This window comes from Ursus arctos, unplaced genomic scaffold (genome assembly GCF_023065955.2).
Source record: "Ursus arctos isolate Adak ecotype North America unplaced genomic scaffold, UrsArc2.0 scaffold_28, whole genome shotgun sequence".
NCBI classification, from domain to species: domain Eukaryota; kingdom Metazoa; phylum Chordata; class Mammalia; order Carnivora; family Ursidae; genus Ursus; species Ursus arctos.
This window is the reverse complement of record NW_026622963.1, coordinates 221,119-237,291: the sequence shown is the minus strand read 5'-3', so window position 1 is coordinate 237,291 and position 16,173 is coordinate 221,119. Positions and strand designations below refer to the sequence as shown.

The 16,173-nt window shown below is 46.5% G+C and overlaps 1 long non-coding RNA gene across 1 annotated transcript in view; it reads right to left on the bottom strand.

Moving 5' to 3' along the window:
• Nucleotides 1-16,173, bottom strand: part of LOC130541932 (uncharacterized) — a 49,921-nt gene that overhangs the window by 25,741 nt on the left and 8,007 nt on the right. Inside the window, exons 2-3 of the long non-coding RNA XR_008956045.1 lie at nucleotides 3,747-4,915; nucleotides 2,761-2,846 (exon numbers count right to left, since the gene is read on the bottom strand). This is a non-coding gene — a long non-coding RNA (uncharacterized LOC130541932). The remainder of the gene's footprint in view (nucleotides 1-2,760; nucleotides 2,847-3,746; nucleotides 4,916-16,173) is intronic.

Below are 16,173 nucleotides of genomic sequence, written 5' to 3'. Positions count from 1 at the left end.
TCAGAAGGGAAACTATTCACTGCTCCTAAAGCCCCCCGGGCCTGAGTCAGGGCCTGTCTAGTCTAAGCTTAAATGTCAGGGCTGCGAGCAGCCAGGAGGTGTGACAAAAGGGCAAGAGCTGAGCCCTCCCGGAGAGAATACTGGGAATGTACCGAGGAACAATTTTTTTTTTTAAAGATTTATTTATTTATTTATTCGACAGAGATAGAGACAGCCAGCGAAAGAGGGAACACAAGCAGGGGGAGTGGGAGAGGAAGAAGCAGGCTCATAGCGGAGGAGCCTGATGTGGGGCTCGATCCCATAGCGCCGGGATCACGCCCTGAGCCGAAGGCAGACGCTTAACCGCTGTGCCACCCAGGCGCCCCCCGAGGAACAATTTTAAGCACCCAGCCTCGCACGCTGTGCACAGCACCTTAGGCTCTCGTGTCACAGCCTAAAAACGTGAAGTTCAGAGACCTTACACTCACCCAAGGTCGAAAGGCTAGGGAGGGGCGGCTGAGGATGCGGCCGCCGGCAGGCCTGACTTCTCTATCCTGCACGCCCGCCGCCCGCTCTGAACAGCCCTACCGGTCCTGGCTGCCGACGTCTCGGGTCTTCTTCGTGCTTCTTTCTCCTTTTTCCCATTTTTGGAAGGTCAGTTCACATGTGGCAGGATCCCCGTGGGGAGGACGCGAGCAGATTCTTGCACCCACAGTGTTCTTCCTTTCCGGCGGCCTGGGACTCAGACCGCTCTCACCTGCGTACTCAGGTGCGCGAGGGACACAGACCGTCTTCTCTCTTGTGTTCAGCCCGGCTCCCCGGCGCTTGGTTTTACTCCACACTCTATGCATCGCTCTGGTCACTGGTCATTTCCCCCCAAGAAAATCGCCCGCTCCCTTCTACCAGTGACTTTCCCTGATGCCTGAGTGTGTAAATCATTTCATGTTTTAACTGAATTAGCTGAATACAGCCTCACATATTGAGGAGACGGTTTGGAGAGGAAAACATTTTTCCAGAACAGTTTCTTCCAAAATGAAATTAATTTTCTTTTCTCTTGGGAGTCAAGCTTTTTCATAAACTGCACTTTTCAACATTTAAGATTCTCCTACTCTCGCTGTGTCCCCTTTCCTAGTTCCCTTCCGTACATTTTGTCTGTGGGGCAAACCTGATACTTTCGGTCTCTCTTCACGTAACAACCCCATCTCCCGAGCCCCCAGCTACATTCAGGAAGGAGTAAAACCCCTCCCACCTGCTGCCTGTTGGAGCTGCCTCCCCTTTGCTCACTTATATTCCTCTTAGCTTTACTTCGTGTCCTTTAAATTGTCTTCCTGCGCGCCTGGGTGGCTTAGTCGGTTAAGAGTCTGCCTTTGGCTCAGGTCACGATCCCAGGGTCCTGGGATCAAGCCCCCATCGGGCTTCTTGCTCAGTGGGGAGCCTGCTTCTCCCTCTCCCTCTGCTGCTGCTCTCTCTGTCAAATAAATAAGTAAAAATATGTCAAGTTGTCTTCCTAGAATGCAGAATCCCACATTAACTAAAAACGAGTGTAGCAAATAGATGGTGTTTGGTAAGGTCCAAACTACAAAATCCCACCCATTCTCACTGTCTGGGCTTACATAGTTAAATATTAAGTGGTAGCAGGTGCCCCTGCTGGAGATGCAACTTGCAAGCCTAAATTTCATCATTCTCTCTAAAAGACACTCCTTAGCCCCCCTTTTATTTTCCATTAAAAAAGAATATTATTTTTAAAAAAGAATATTATCTAGGTTTAAATAGAATTAAAACTTTTGTGCTTGGATAGTTTAATGATGGACGCTTTTTCTTTTAACCAATTAAAGGAAATGGTAGAAGTTCAGGCTGTTTTCTAGGTGTGCTGTGCACCAGGTATATCTCAAAATAGTACACAAATATTCTAATGCCTGTGTGTGGTGAATGGAATCCAGCCACAGACTCTCTGCAGCTCCTCCCACCCAGAGGCAGGATCTATTTTCCTGTCTTCTAATCAGGGCAGTGGCTTGGTTTGACGAATGTTAGGTGGCTGAGCTGGCATCTCGTGAGATCAGGGCCTAGACCTCAAAAGGACTCACAGCTTCTGCCTTTGTCACTCAGAATGCTGTGAGGATGTCATCAAAGGAAGCTAGTCTGCCCTCCTGGAGGGTAAGAGGCCGGCTGAAGGACAGCCCAGCACCACTGCCTGACACTAGTGAGGCCATCTTGGACCTTCCAGTTCAGCTGAGTGCCAGCTGAAAGCAGCTGCTTGCAGAAGCCCAGGTGAGACCAGTAGAACCCACCAGCCCACAATAGTAGGAGAAATAAATCATTGTGTTTGAAGCCATTAAGTTCTGGGAGTGATGTGTTCTGTAGCAATTCATAAGTGGAGCACGGCGGCATCCCCAAGTCATTGTGAGTGTGTATATAAGCCACACGTGCATTTTACAGGAAAAGTGCTCTAAAGGCAATCGCTTTCTTTGGAAGTCCCCAGTGTAGAAATGGGCTTCTTAGGGAACAAATACTGGACAGCCTAGGAATTTGCACTAACAATGTTTTTTTTTTTAAGATTTTATTTATTTATTTGACAGAGATAGAGACAGCCAGCGAGAGAGAGAGGGAACACAAGCAGGGGGAGTGGGAGAGGAAGAAGCAGGCTCCCAGCGGAGGAGCCTGATGTGGGGCTCGATCCCCCAACGCCGGGATCACGCCCTGAGCCGAAGGCAGGCGCCCAACCGCTATGCCACCCAGGCGCCCCTGCACTAACAATGTTAAGCAAAGAAAACACATACACACCAAAAATATATGTTGCTTCTACCAGTATCTCACTCGTCTGTGAAAAGTAGGCACTTTCAGCACTTCCGTTATGAAATACTTCTGGTCTGCACAGGGACAGAAAATAAATATCAAACAATGCATAACACTACCTGGCTAAAGCAAGACAATTATAGGTACAATGAAAGCCCCTCCCCGGTCACATTCTCCTCCCCCCCCCCCCGGAGGGAATCACAGTGTCCCTAACTGGTGTTTATCATTCCCACGTGTGCCTATATGTAATATATTGCTTTGCAGCTTTACAATTTTATGTAAAGGGAATTATCTGTAGGCATCTACAACAATGGCATGTCTTTGAGCTTTATCCATGTTGGTGCAGGTGGAAAACACCGGACTCTACTCCTGGGAAAGTGTAAGTTGATCACCCCATGGGAGTCAAGCATGGGAACTGGGACCCAGGGTGACACAAAGTCACCTGCTTCCCCCCTCTGTCCCCTTCCGCTGGTGTGAGTACGTTCAATGCACGTGCACCAAGAGACTCCACGTGACTATCGCACGAATGCAACGCAGAGGGCAGGGTCTGCATTGTTGTCCAACAGAAATGTAACGTGGACCACATATGTCGTTTTCAATCTTCCAGTAGCCACCTTGTAAAGGTAAAAAGAAACTCTGATGTGTATTTTCCAGTTACAGTGCGTGTTAATCTACAGGAGCTGCATTTCGAGAGCCCAGTAGCCACGTGTGGGAGTTGCTACTTTATTAGACAGCGCACATGAACTTTTAAAATCTGACCTGGGGGCACCTGGGTGGCTCCGTTGGTTGAATATCTGACTCCTGGTTTCGGCTCAGGTCATGATCTCAGGGTGGTGGGATCGAGCTCCCGTGTTGGGCTCTGTGCTCAGCGGGGAGTCTGCTTGTGATTCTCTCTCCCTCTTCCCCTGCTTGCACATGCGCTCTCTCTTTCTCAAATCTTCTAAAAAATAATAATAAATAAAATAAAATCTGACCTGAAAACACACGCCGAGGAATCCTCAGTGTGTCAATCTTCACGTTAACGAAGGGACACTGTGAAGGCGTTCACGTCCTTCCATGAGGCCGAGGAAGTGTTTGCCCCGAGGGCTTTAGGGATGCTGGCATGGTGCTGGCAAAGGGGCACCAAGTGGTTTGGCAGGCCTGGCGGGAGGTGCGGCACTGTGCTCCCCTTATATAATCTTAGGAAGGTCACTTGACCTCCTAGCCTGTTGGGGCCTCAGTCTCCTGTTCCATAAAATGAAAGATGGACCGGGAGTGTTTTAAGGGCTTCTGTAGCACTGATGATCCTGAGTTTTCCGTTTCCCACGGCCGGTCTGCCTTGGGATAAGGACCATGCAGGTCCTGCGCCGAAGGGATGGGAGGCTGCTTGTCTTCCCAACACAGAGCACCGTTAGAGAGGGACTCCTGCATGTTCCACGGAGCCAACACATACGCCTCTGTTCTTTCAGGAGGACCACAATTCCACCCGAGGCCAGGCTGGCACCACACAAGTCCACAGTCGGCAAGAACCACAAACCAACCCCCTTGGGTGGCATGGTCTAGGCGCACTTTATTTAGAGGAATCCACACAGAGATGTTCCAGTTCTGTCGGGCATATGATTATACGGTTTTGATGTGACTTGGCTTACGGGAAGTCAAAAGTACTGGCTGCCAATCCCAGCTCACATCACATTTACTGTGCCCTGCCTCGGTTTCCCTTTTTCTCAAATTGGCCGTAGAGCTGTTACTTATCTTATAGGTATGCTTGGTTCTGTCCTGGTCTCCAAATCTCTTTTTAAAGAAATACAAGTCTTGAGGCACCTGGGGGGGCTCAGTCAGTTAAGCGCCTGACTCTTGGTTTCGGCTCAGGTCGTGATCTCGGGGTCATGGAGTCGAGCCCACATGGGGCTCCATGCTCAACATGGAGTCTGCTGGAGATTCTCTCTTTCCCTCTCCCTTTGCCCCTTTCCCCACTCGCATGTTCTCTCTCTCTAAATAAATAAAATCTTAAAAAAAAATACAAGTCTTTACATAAATCCTACATAAATCCAAGTTTTGAAGTAACTTTGGGCTGAAGCCAGATTTGAAGTCAGGCAAGATCTCAAGCTTCGTCCTGTTTTCTTCCTTGAAATCCAGTGGTTCCAAGGAAGACAGGTGGCCATACCTAGTGGGGGGAGCAGAGGAAAAGGAAGAAAGATAGTAGCTTTCACTTTGTTCATCAAGCCCTTACTGAGAGAGAGGTGAGGATCTGAGCTGTTAGCATTTTCCGAGGTCCCTTTTGAGGTGGGTGCCAAAGGGCAGGCTCTCAGTCTTTCCTCTCCAATTAGAGGTGGGAAGAAAAGGAAGGCTCTCTTCCTAATGTAAATTTCTATCAACAGTCAAGAGGGCCACTGGTCAGTGCATTCTGATTCTGGGCGAATCGCCATTAGACATAAATCTAAAGTTAATGCAGTGTTACACCCCTCCCCACCTTCCTTATTTCTTTGAGGAGACGCATCACCACCCAAACATTGCAGGCTCATTCAGAAATTACCTTCTCTCCAAGAGCTCATTTTTTCCTGGAAAGTCTTTGGTTTGATCCTCTCAGGGTTGTAACATTTATTTTCAGATATGATTTTAAATTTCAAAAGTAATTTAGAATTAAATTTAATTTAAAAAGTTATCCACGGAGATAAATACATACACAGATACATATATACACATACACACCCATAAAAATCTGGTAAAAATTAAAATATTATAAAAGTATTCAATAAAAATTTTCCTGTGTATTATTTCAAAGCTGTTTTATGCATAAAAAAAGTATTTTTTCAGCTCTACCGACTGGTAGAGCATGTGACTCTTGATCTCAGGGTTGTAAGTTCGAGCCCCACACTGGGTGTAGAGATTACTTAAAAATAAAATCTTAAAAAATATTTTTTCAAGCAAAAAAAAAGATGTTCTGTTTAATTTTAAAGCTACTTTAACTCAAGATAAAGTCGAAAGGCAGAAACCTGTGGATTTAAAAAACAATTAAAAAAAGCCCGGGCTGTAATTGTTTTAAATGATGTGTTGATGTGTTGAGTTTAAAAATATTTTGATATGTTCCAACGCATGAAAAACAAGATGCTGTGAATCATTGACTGTCCTGAATAAACTGTCCAATATGATTATATATTTTTGTGTTCACTTGGCAAGGTCACCTTGATGAGTTTACATAATAATATACAGAAAACAGAAAGCTACCAAATAAACTGGGGTGTGCAGGCAGGGAGGGGAAGAGCAGAATCACCACTTAGAGAATAGGCCTGGAGAATGGAAAGAGTTGGAGAGAAGCTCCGGCCCGGGCTTTCCTGCAGGGTTTTCTGCAATGATGGAGAGGCTCATGGTCTGCATGAAAACAGCGGCTGCTAGTGCTGTTGAGCACTTGAAAGGCGAGGGACCCAATTTTTCATTTCATTTGGTTTTAATTCATTTGAATTTAAATAGCCGCATGGGTTGGCTATTTTGGCAACGGACAAATAGAAGAAGCAAAGGGAGGAGATGGGAAAAGAATAAGACGCAAGTGGGAAAAACTAAGGACCACTGTCTTATGAGACAGTGAGGGACCCTGGGACCCTGGGAGGGAGCTTCCTACCACTTCTGGCCGTTATTCTGAGGTCTCTGTGACAGCAACGCTGGAATGGCCTCTCCAGGGCTAGATTCTGCAACAACGAGCGTCCTACCTGTGCTGACCATGGGAGGCCTGTGGGCCTTAACTGCCTAATCTGTTGATGGAGCAGGAGTCCACCATCCCGAGGACTCCTATCCTAATGTATAAAATAAGAGTTTACTCCAAGGAAAACCCACAGTTTTGATACACCACTAGGTGTCACCATTAACCAGAATGAATTTTTATTTTTTATTATTATTTTTTTAACCTGCAACATTTGGTGAAAGTTTTTTCTCTGAATCTATATTTGATCTACACAATTTATTTGGCTATTTTCTTACTTTTTCACACCAAAAGCAAAGTGGTTGTGCTTTGGGACCCCACTAAACAGGGATACTCATTATAAATTGATTTTCCTTTCCAGTTAAAACTCTGCTAGATGCCACAAACATGATATGTATGCATGCACACATGCTCACTCACTTGCTTGCTCATTCATTCACTAAACATTTACTATTGCCAGGTAGGGGCCTCATGTACAGCTGTATATGTTGTGTACTGCACAACCTGGGGGCACTATTCACATAGACCGCAATATGAATGGTGCTATCCAAAGTTGTTCAGTTCAGTGGCTCTGCAAGAGTCTGTTTTGTGCCATGGGGACAAAAACATGGCCCTTGCTTTTTTCTTCCTTTCTGTTTTTTTGGGATAGATTATTAGTCTAAAACCTTCTTTGTAACTAGAAGTATCTGTGCCCTATATAAATTTTGAGAGTCATACACCCCATATGTAGCTCTCACCTTCTATCCTCATAAGAATTAAACTCTCATTCCCTTTCAGAAAAGTAATATGCTGTACTGAGCATATTTTATGAATAAAGCAATGTACTAAGCCAACTGGAAAAGCAAAGTCATGGCCGTTGCCTTCAGGAATTCAAGAAGAGGCTTGATCATACCTAAGATACAGAGGTTTTGCATATCTCAACCTGCGCTTTGACTAGAAAAGGAGTCACGGCAATTAAACAGGAGCCTGGGGACCAGGACCTCTGGATTCTAGCCTGAATAGGCTTCCTCGGGGAACGTACTAGTTAGGTTTTGCTGTGTCACGAGCCACCTTGACACTTAGTGGCTTGAAACAACATTTATTATTCCTCACGATTCCGTGAGGCATTTGGGCAGTTCTGATCTACCTGATGTGATGGCTCTCCGAGGTCGGTAGGGGGCGCCTCTGGGGCTGGCTGGCCTCGCTTACCAACCTGGATTGATAGGCTCGCTTGCTGAGGAGGATGCTGCTGGGATGGCTTGTCCCAGCTCCACACGCTCTCCCATCCTCCAGCCCAGGCTTCACATGGCGATCTCCCCACTGCATTCTCAGGGTAGCACAGAGCAGGAAGAGAGGGCAAGCTTCGATACGCAAGCGCTTTAAAATTTCTGCTCAGGTCATATGTGCTCTTGTCTCCGGCCAAAGCAAGTTACATGGCCACAGCTGGAGTCAGCGTGAAAGGTGCCACCCAAGGACGTGGCTCTAGAGAGGTGTGAACGAACTGAGGGCCGCTGCTGCAGCAATCCGCGGAAGAAAATGACTTTAATTCCTTCTCCCCTCAGCTTTTGTATAACAACGATATATTTTATATAATAATGATATGTCTATAACCCAGCTTCTATACATAGATAGATAATAATACCTTCTTCATCTATTGCTCAGACATGCCAAAAGAATAAACACGCAAGAAGTGCTACGTATCACTCAAAGAAACACAACAATATAAACTTATTCCCACATCTCCTCTACAACATGACAAATCTCTCCCACTTACTGGAAACTTCTATCGAAAGCAAAGACAATAGTTCACAAGAAATTCCATTTATCTTACAACCTTCACCTATAACCAGGTACACTTCAAGGGCTGCGTGAAGCACACGATGCGAGTAGGAGTGTCATTCAGCAGCGGAGACCCAGGAACATCTGGCCACACGCTAACTTCCACTGTTGCCCCAAATGTTAGACTTTACAGGTGCAATTTGTTCCTTTTTTGAGAGAGAGAGCGCAAGCGTGCACGAGTGGGGGGAGGGGTAGAGGGAGAGGGAGAAAGAATCTTCGGCAGACTCCAAGCTCAGCATGGAGCCTGACGCAGGCCTTGATCCCACGACCCTGAGATCACGACTTGAGCCGAAATCAAGAGTCGGACGCTTCACCGACCGAGCCACCCGGGTGCCCCAAGTACAAGGTTCTGAATAGCTGCTGCACACTGCACAGGTTGAACGCCTGTTACTACAGCACCCAAAGGTGCTGCATAATAATGAGACTGACCAGGCGTTCTCCGTGCTGGTTCTTGTTCCCATTCGCATCTTGCTGAGTATTACCGCAGAGAACAACACCTCTGCAAATCCACATTCGATCCTGCTGGAACGAAGATTAGGCAAGAGCATTACTTCATCTTTACTAATGAGTTCTTTTTCCTATAATTTGTGATCTCCATCCTTTAATTTGATGAATAAGCATTCACTGAGCACTTACTAGGTGCGAAGAATGGCTACAGAGATAGAGGTGAGGACGACACAGTCCTTGTCCTCCTCGAAGTCTCCATCTCATGGGACGCGAGATAGCTCAGAGCAAACTGTAAGGCAAATCTGACAGGTAAGGCTCTGGGAAGCATGGGGGAAGGAATGACTGACGCCAATGAGATAAACTTGGGAAGACATCGCAGGACTGATGACTTTTATTCCGAGCCTTGATGAATGATTAGGCTTTCTCATTGTGGAAAAAGGGTGGGAGAATTCCGTGCCAAGGGACTTGTATGGTGAACAGATAAGGTTTAATGGACACACATTCAGAAAAAGATCACCCAGGATGGTCTGAGTGTGGGGTATGCTGTGGTAAGTGGAAAAGTTGGTGAGGCCAACTTGTCAAGTCCTTGAATGCTGTTATTAAAGAGTTTACAAGAGGCCTTCAATGGCCCGTGATTAAAGCATTCTCAGGACGCTAATTATTTTAGAAATGTCACTCTGGCTTCTGGATCCCGATAAAATGACAACCCATTTTAGGCTACTGGCTATCTTGCTCAACTCAGTGCTGGGAGTGCCTCAGAAACGCGGCAGCTGGTGAATCCGAGTCTCTAATGTAATAACTGTGAGAAGCTTCTAGAAGACAGCAAATGATTGGGTCCCAGGGTATGTGTGTTTGTGTCTGTAGTCTACAGGAGAAGGGGCAGGTGGCACAGGTGGGGAAGGTTTTATCTTGGGCCCTTTCTCTCCCCCATATTTCCATGGACAGATTATGGCTTATCCCAAGAAGACAACACAGAATCACTAGTCCTGCACTAGTAGGAAATAGAGCTCGTGGCTGCACGAGGGCAGGCTAACCCCTGGGGTAGGAAGAAGATAACGGGCACAGGTAAATCCACATTCCCTCTAAGAACAGGAACTGATACTACTCCGTAGAGTCCTGGAGGTCTCGGCCAACGTGTTAAGAAGTAATAGGTATAAGGATCTGAAAGGAAGTGACAGGTGCCTGGCTGGCTCAGTCGGTAGAGCATGCGACCCCTGATCTTTGGGTCATGAGTTCAAGCCCCACGTTGGGTGTAGAGCCTACTTAAAAAAAGAAAAGCAAAGAAAAAACAAGAAAGGAAGTGACAAGCCTATCCTTCTTTACAAGTGATCTGATCACCTGCATAGAAAACCCCACAGAATTAATAGAATCCTGGCTAGGATGTCAGGAACAAGATCCACTTACAAAAACCAGAAGCATTCTTCTATATCAGCAATATTTAACCAGAGAACGTATGGTGACTAACATAATATAATAAAAAAACATTTAAAAAAAAGAAAATAACATACCTTTCATGAGAGCAACAAAATTATAAAGTACCTAAAAATTAACTTCCTGAAAAGCTCAAAATGATTTTTGGAGAAGAAATGTAAACTACTGAAGGACACAGTAGAATACTTGAACAAGCCGAGAGATACGCCGTAGTGATGGACACGACTCCCTAGCACGTAAAGACACCAATCCTCCCAGAGTTCATCTACAGACGTAAGGCAATTTCGATACATTCCCACAATTTCTTTGGTGGCATGAAAAGGCATATTCAGAAACTTATATGGGAGAATAAAATCGAGGTCCATAATTCGTTAATTTTGAGAAAAGAGCAAAGAGAAGGGACTCGCCCCCCTTCACTTCAGAGCCATGAGATAAGCACCGTGGTGCAGAAATGTGCACATAGAGCGAGGGCCACAAAGTACCCAGCAATGGACACATGCGCACTTATGCTTCTGGGTGTGAGTGTACCTGATGGCTGGGAAAGGGCACCACAGACCAATGGGGACGGGTAAGTTGCTTAGTAGACGGTACCGGGAAACTGACCACTACATGGAGAAAAATGAAGTTGAATCCTCGACACCCATAAACAAGGCGGACTTCAGATGCATTAAAGCTATGAACGTGAAAGGCAACTGTACAAATACATAGAAATATATGTAGGAGAATATATTTATGATTTTTAAGTAGGGAAGAATTCTTCTAAAAACCAGACCTATGGGGCGCCTGGGTGGCTCAGTCAGTTATGCGTCTGCCTTTGGCTCAGGTCATGATCCCAGGATCCTGGCATCGAGCCCTGCATCAGGATCCTTGCTCAGTGGGGAGTCTGCTTCTCCCTCTCCTTTTCCCTTTGCCCCTCCTCCTGCTCGTGCTCTCTCGCTCTCTCAAATAAATAAATAAAATCTTAAAAACAAGACCTAAGAAGTGCAAAGGCCAAAAAAATTGAGGGATTTGACTATTTCAGAATTAATGATAATAATGGATATGGTTACCAGAATCAGCTGACAGGTGATAGATTAAGAAAAAATATTTGAGACTTCTAAAACCAACAGGGATTATTACCTAGAATATATAAGAAAGTCCTACTGATCAATCAGAAAAAGAGAACCCAATAGAAAAATGGACAAAGAATACGAATGTGTGACTTACACAAGAAAGTCCACTAGTTTCGCTCAATCCCACCAGTTACAGATACCTGAAAATGAAAACAAGAGCAAGAGATCTCTTTTTTACCCACGAGGCTGGCAAAAGTCAGGAAACCAGACAACACCAAATTCTGGCAAGATTTGAAACTTCTCTGCTCTCACTCTTCCAGGGCAGCTCAAAGATACACGAAGCGGGACACCAGTTCCAACAGTGGGGACAGGTTGTATTCAGTAACTATGTTGCAAGAGGGAAAAAGAATCCAGGGAGAATGGGACACCACTTCCTCAAAACAAAAGGCTGGCCACATTGCTAAGGCAGGGAGATACTTAAAGGATGTGCAACAGGGAAAGGCATGGAGGCGGGTATTAAGAGCGCTCAGTCCATGTAAAGAGGCTGCGTGGCGTTGTTCATCGGTGCTTATCTAGAGAAGCAGATTCTCCTGGCCACACTGAGCTTGCATTCCAGGTAAACACTCCAAGGGGGCTGGGCTCATCGTAGCGATGACCTTGAGCTACCCAAGCCCTGCTAGAATGCCGTCCAGTGTCTCAGTGGAGGGGTCTGGATGGAGTGTCTAGAGGCCAAGAGTTCTGTGGTTCTCAGGGATAACCTGGCGGTACTTTGTCAGAGACCATTGGCACAGACATTCTAACTCAGCGATTCCCCTCCTGGGCCTCTGCTTCGGAGAAACCCGTGCTCAGTTCCTAAAGCATCATCAGCACAGACATTCATCTCACCAGAGTGCTGGCAGCAGGGAGTGCAGGGTATCTGCCAGGGGAACGGTGGGTTTAAAAACAGAAACCGCACACAATAACCCCTTAGCTCATTCACAACCCTCTAAATACTATTCTTTTTTAAAGATTCTGTTAATTTATTTTAGAGAGAGAGAGAGGGAGCGAGCATGAGAATGGAGGGGGCGGAGAGAGAGAGCATCTTCAAGCAGACTCCCTGCTGTGCACAGAGCCCAACTCGGGGCTTGATCTAATGACCCTGAGATTATGACCTGAGCCAAAACCAAGAGTCGGATGCTCAACTGACTGAGCCACCCAGGCGCCCCTAAAATGCTATTATTATCTCCATTTTATTGATTAGGAAACTGGAGCTTAGAGAAGTACCTGCCTCTGGCCCCAAGGTCACAGAGCTTCTGTGAACCCACATCTTCTGATTTCATTAGCCCAACCATGTACCACAGGCTTACTTTTCATGTAAGTCTCACAAGTTTCCCATGAGATGGGCTTATTCCCTTCCTTTCAGAAACGAGGCAAGTGAGCTTAGAGCCCTCAGTGACCGGTCCAACCCCTGATTCAGACCCAAGGGCCGTGGTCTTTCCACCCACACAGCTGCACATGTGTCCGTGCAACTCCTCAAAGTACTCCTCGTGCTACCGATTCAAACCCCGCCGGGAGGTCAGAGGAGCCGAAAGAGACGTAGGAACCAACCGCAATGCACGGACCTTTTTGGAGCCCAAATCAAACAAGTGGTTAACAGAACCACCGAGAGGACTGCTGGGAAAACATGATGCTAAGGAGTTACTACAGATTCTCGTGAGTGGTAGTAACACTGGGATCATGTTCTCAATATGGGGGTCCTTTTTGAGAGAGAAGTACGTCCAGATGAAATCGTACAGTCGTTGTCAAAGTGTGGCCCCTGGATCTGCAGCACCGGCATCATCCGGGAACTTGTCAGAAATGCAGATTCTCAGTCCCATCCCGGACCTGTTGAATCAGAAACCCATGCTGGGGTCCAGCAATCTGTGTTTGAACAAGTCCTCCAGGGGGTTTTGATGCTCAGTCAAGGTTGGGAGCCACTGAAAGAACGCTGAGACATGAATTTGTTTCAAACCCTCCGGGGAAGGGGTGATGAGTTGGTGAGGGTGCAGAAGCAGCGAGGTCGGGCAGGAGTTGCCAGTTGTCGAAGCTGGGTGATGGGGACACAGGGCTTCATTCTAACGATATTCTCCGTTTTTATACTGGTTTGGAAGCTTTCCCTAGTACAGAGTTTTCAAAAATCTGAACCAGTTTTCTGCAGTGGTCCCCTCCCCCCACCACACCTGCTCTCTCCCTGCTCCTCCTGTTCCTTTTTCTCCAGCTATCCTCCATCTGGAATGTTCCCTCCTGGCTTCAGAAATGGCAGCTCCTCTTATTTTCCTTATTTGCCTCAAGTTTTCCAAATCTTTAAGGCTCCCTCTGCTCTTGCCCCTTCTCCTTGTCCTCCCTGCTGACATTTTTAAATGACCCATCGCTCATCAGTTGTCATTTCTCTCCTACGTGGCTCACGGCTCACTCTGTGTGTTTGCAGAACCAGATTTCTTGGGGGCACAGACCAGGACCGCCTGTTGTCCAAGACTTTTGCTTGCTCTTGCCGCTCGGGATCCTTCCGCTGCTTTTGTTGGCACTACTGACTCTGCCTTGGGTAGTGTGACAAAGAACCACGGGTTCAACATGGCGTCCCTGAGGCCAAGTCTTGAAACCTAACTTAATACCTAACCTCACTGTACTTTCAACCTCTCCTAGAAAGGCAGTCTTCAGTGGTCAGTCAGGGATATTCTGGTCAGCACCCATGAGGCAATCTGTCACATGGGTCCTCTCCATCCGCCCCCAAGGGAAGATAAGTACTCTGCAGGATGAGACCACCATCCTGTCCCCTAAGGGAAGGTGCCCTTCCCTGGAACAATCCTTTCTTTAGCTAATAACCTCTTTGTCCCACTCCTTCTCCTACTGAAAACCTTTCATTTGGCACAACCCCTCTGGGCAGCTCCCTTCCATTCGCACGATGGGACGCTGCCCAGTTCTTGAGCCGCTTAGTGAAGCCACTTACATCTTCAAATTTGCTCGGGTGAGTTTTTGTTCTTCAACACTAGACTAGTGCTTCTTTCATTTTAAAAAAGAAAATATTTGGGGCACCTGGGTGGCTCAGTCCATTAAGCATCTGCCTTTGGCTCAGGTCATGATCCCGGGGTCCTGGGATCGAGCCCCGTGTTGGGCTCCCTGCTCAGCGGGGAGTCTGTTTCTTCCTCTGCCTCCGCTGCTCCCCCCGCTCATGTTCTCTCTCTCTTTCTCTCTTGCCTACTCATGCTCAAATAAATAAATGAAATCTTAAAAAAAAGAAAACATTTGCCTTTTTCAATGTTTTTAAAATTTAACTTGTGTGACTTTCAGTTTGTAACAGATTTGCTTTAAAAAAAAAAAGGCCAAGCTAAACAATACAGAAGTGTAACAAGCAAAACTGTCATCTTGTTTCTTGGGACACTGTCTTCATAGTTTTTACTCCCTACTGCCCTCGCTACCCCTCCTCCAGGTCTGATTCCTCCCTCCCCTCTTCCTGCCTTAGGTTCCCCAGCACAGCACTTCATCTATGGAACTGAAGACCACAGCCCATCGATTCTTCAGACTAAAAGGTGGAGAAAGTTCAAGGGGAAGGAAGAAGTGAAACAGAGAAGAGGAGAGCAAAAGCAGAACCATGAGCGAGAGGAGGGTGGCTGGCAGCCTAGAAGTGGGACCAGGAATAAAACGTCCGTCCTGGATGTCTGACTCTGATGTCTCCCCTGAGTGTCCTTGGTTCTTGATCTTGGCTCTTGGGCTCTTTTAGGAGCTCTGAGGCCCAGAAGCTTCTTTAGAGGGCCTATTAATGAAACACTGAGCACCATGTGAACTTAGAATGAAGACTCATTGTCACGCACTATGGCCGCTCCTGCCCCGGGCTATGAACTTGGCCGTGTCCTAGTGGGCTCACTTCCTGGCCAGCGCTATGTACGCAGTCACTTCCCCTTGTCCCCAAAGTCATCAGCCCACAGCCCTACAGACAATCTACCCATTGTCATATTTATCTGAATCCCTCAAATTGTATCTTCGTTGCTCTTCAAGGAATTTCTTGATCTTCTTGAGGAAGTCCCTCAAGAAACTTGACTCCCTGTTTTAAATTGCTAGTCTTCCCAGGTTTCATGACTCCTTGAAACTTGTCTTAAGATGCTGTCAATGGAGGGGCGCCTGGGTGGCTCGGTCACTTGAGCATCCAACTCCTGGTTCCAGCTCAGGTCCTGATCTCAGGGTCATAAGACCAAACCCCACACTGGGCTCCAGGCTCAGCACACAGTCTGCTTAAGACTGACTCCCTCTCCCTCCGCCCCTCCCTCCTGCTTGCTCTCTCTCTGTCTCTAAAATAAATAAATAAATCTAAAAAAAAGATATTGTTGATGTAAAAATTATTAAGATCACGTAGAAATGTAGGAAAGTGCTTACGATCCAATGCAAGTTGTTTATTAAAAAGTCGTATACAAAATATGGTATATTTACTTGATAGTAACTGGAGAAATATTTTTTGTTGACATGGACAAGAACAAGAATGGAATGTGCAAGAAGTCATTGTCAGCTAGGATGGATTAGTGGGCAATTTTTTTTTCCTTTTGTGAATTTCCTCTAAATACTTTTGTTTATAAAAATCATTTGGCCAGGGGCGCCTGGGTGGCACAGCGGTTGGGCATCTGTCTTCGGCTCAGGGCGTGATCCTAGCATTGTGGGATCAAGCCCCACATCAGGCTCTTCCACTGTGAGCCTGCTTCTTCCTCTCCCACTCCCCCTGCTTGTGTTCCCTCTCTTGCTGGCTGTCTCTGTCTCTGTCGAATGAATAAATAAAATCTTAAAAAAAAAAATCATTTGGCCAGGATGTTTCCCTGTTCTAGTTCAATGTTGAAAGTTCTGTTTCCAGTCACGGCCTGCTTTGTCCAGCATCAGACTCTGCTGAATCTTCACAAAATCACCACGTTGCGCATCCCCCAGGTGGAAGACCACGGAGTTATCCTCCACTTCTCTGAGTTTCCCCTTTAGTCTGGACAA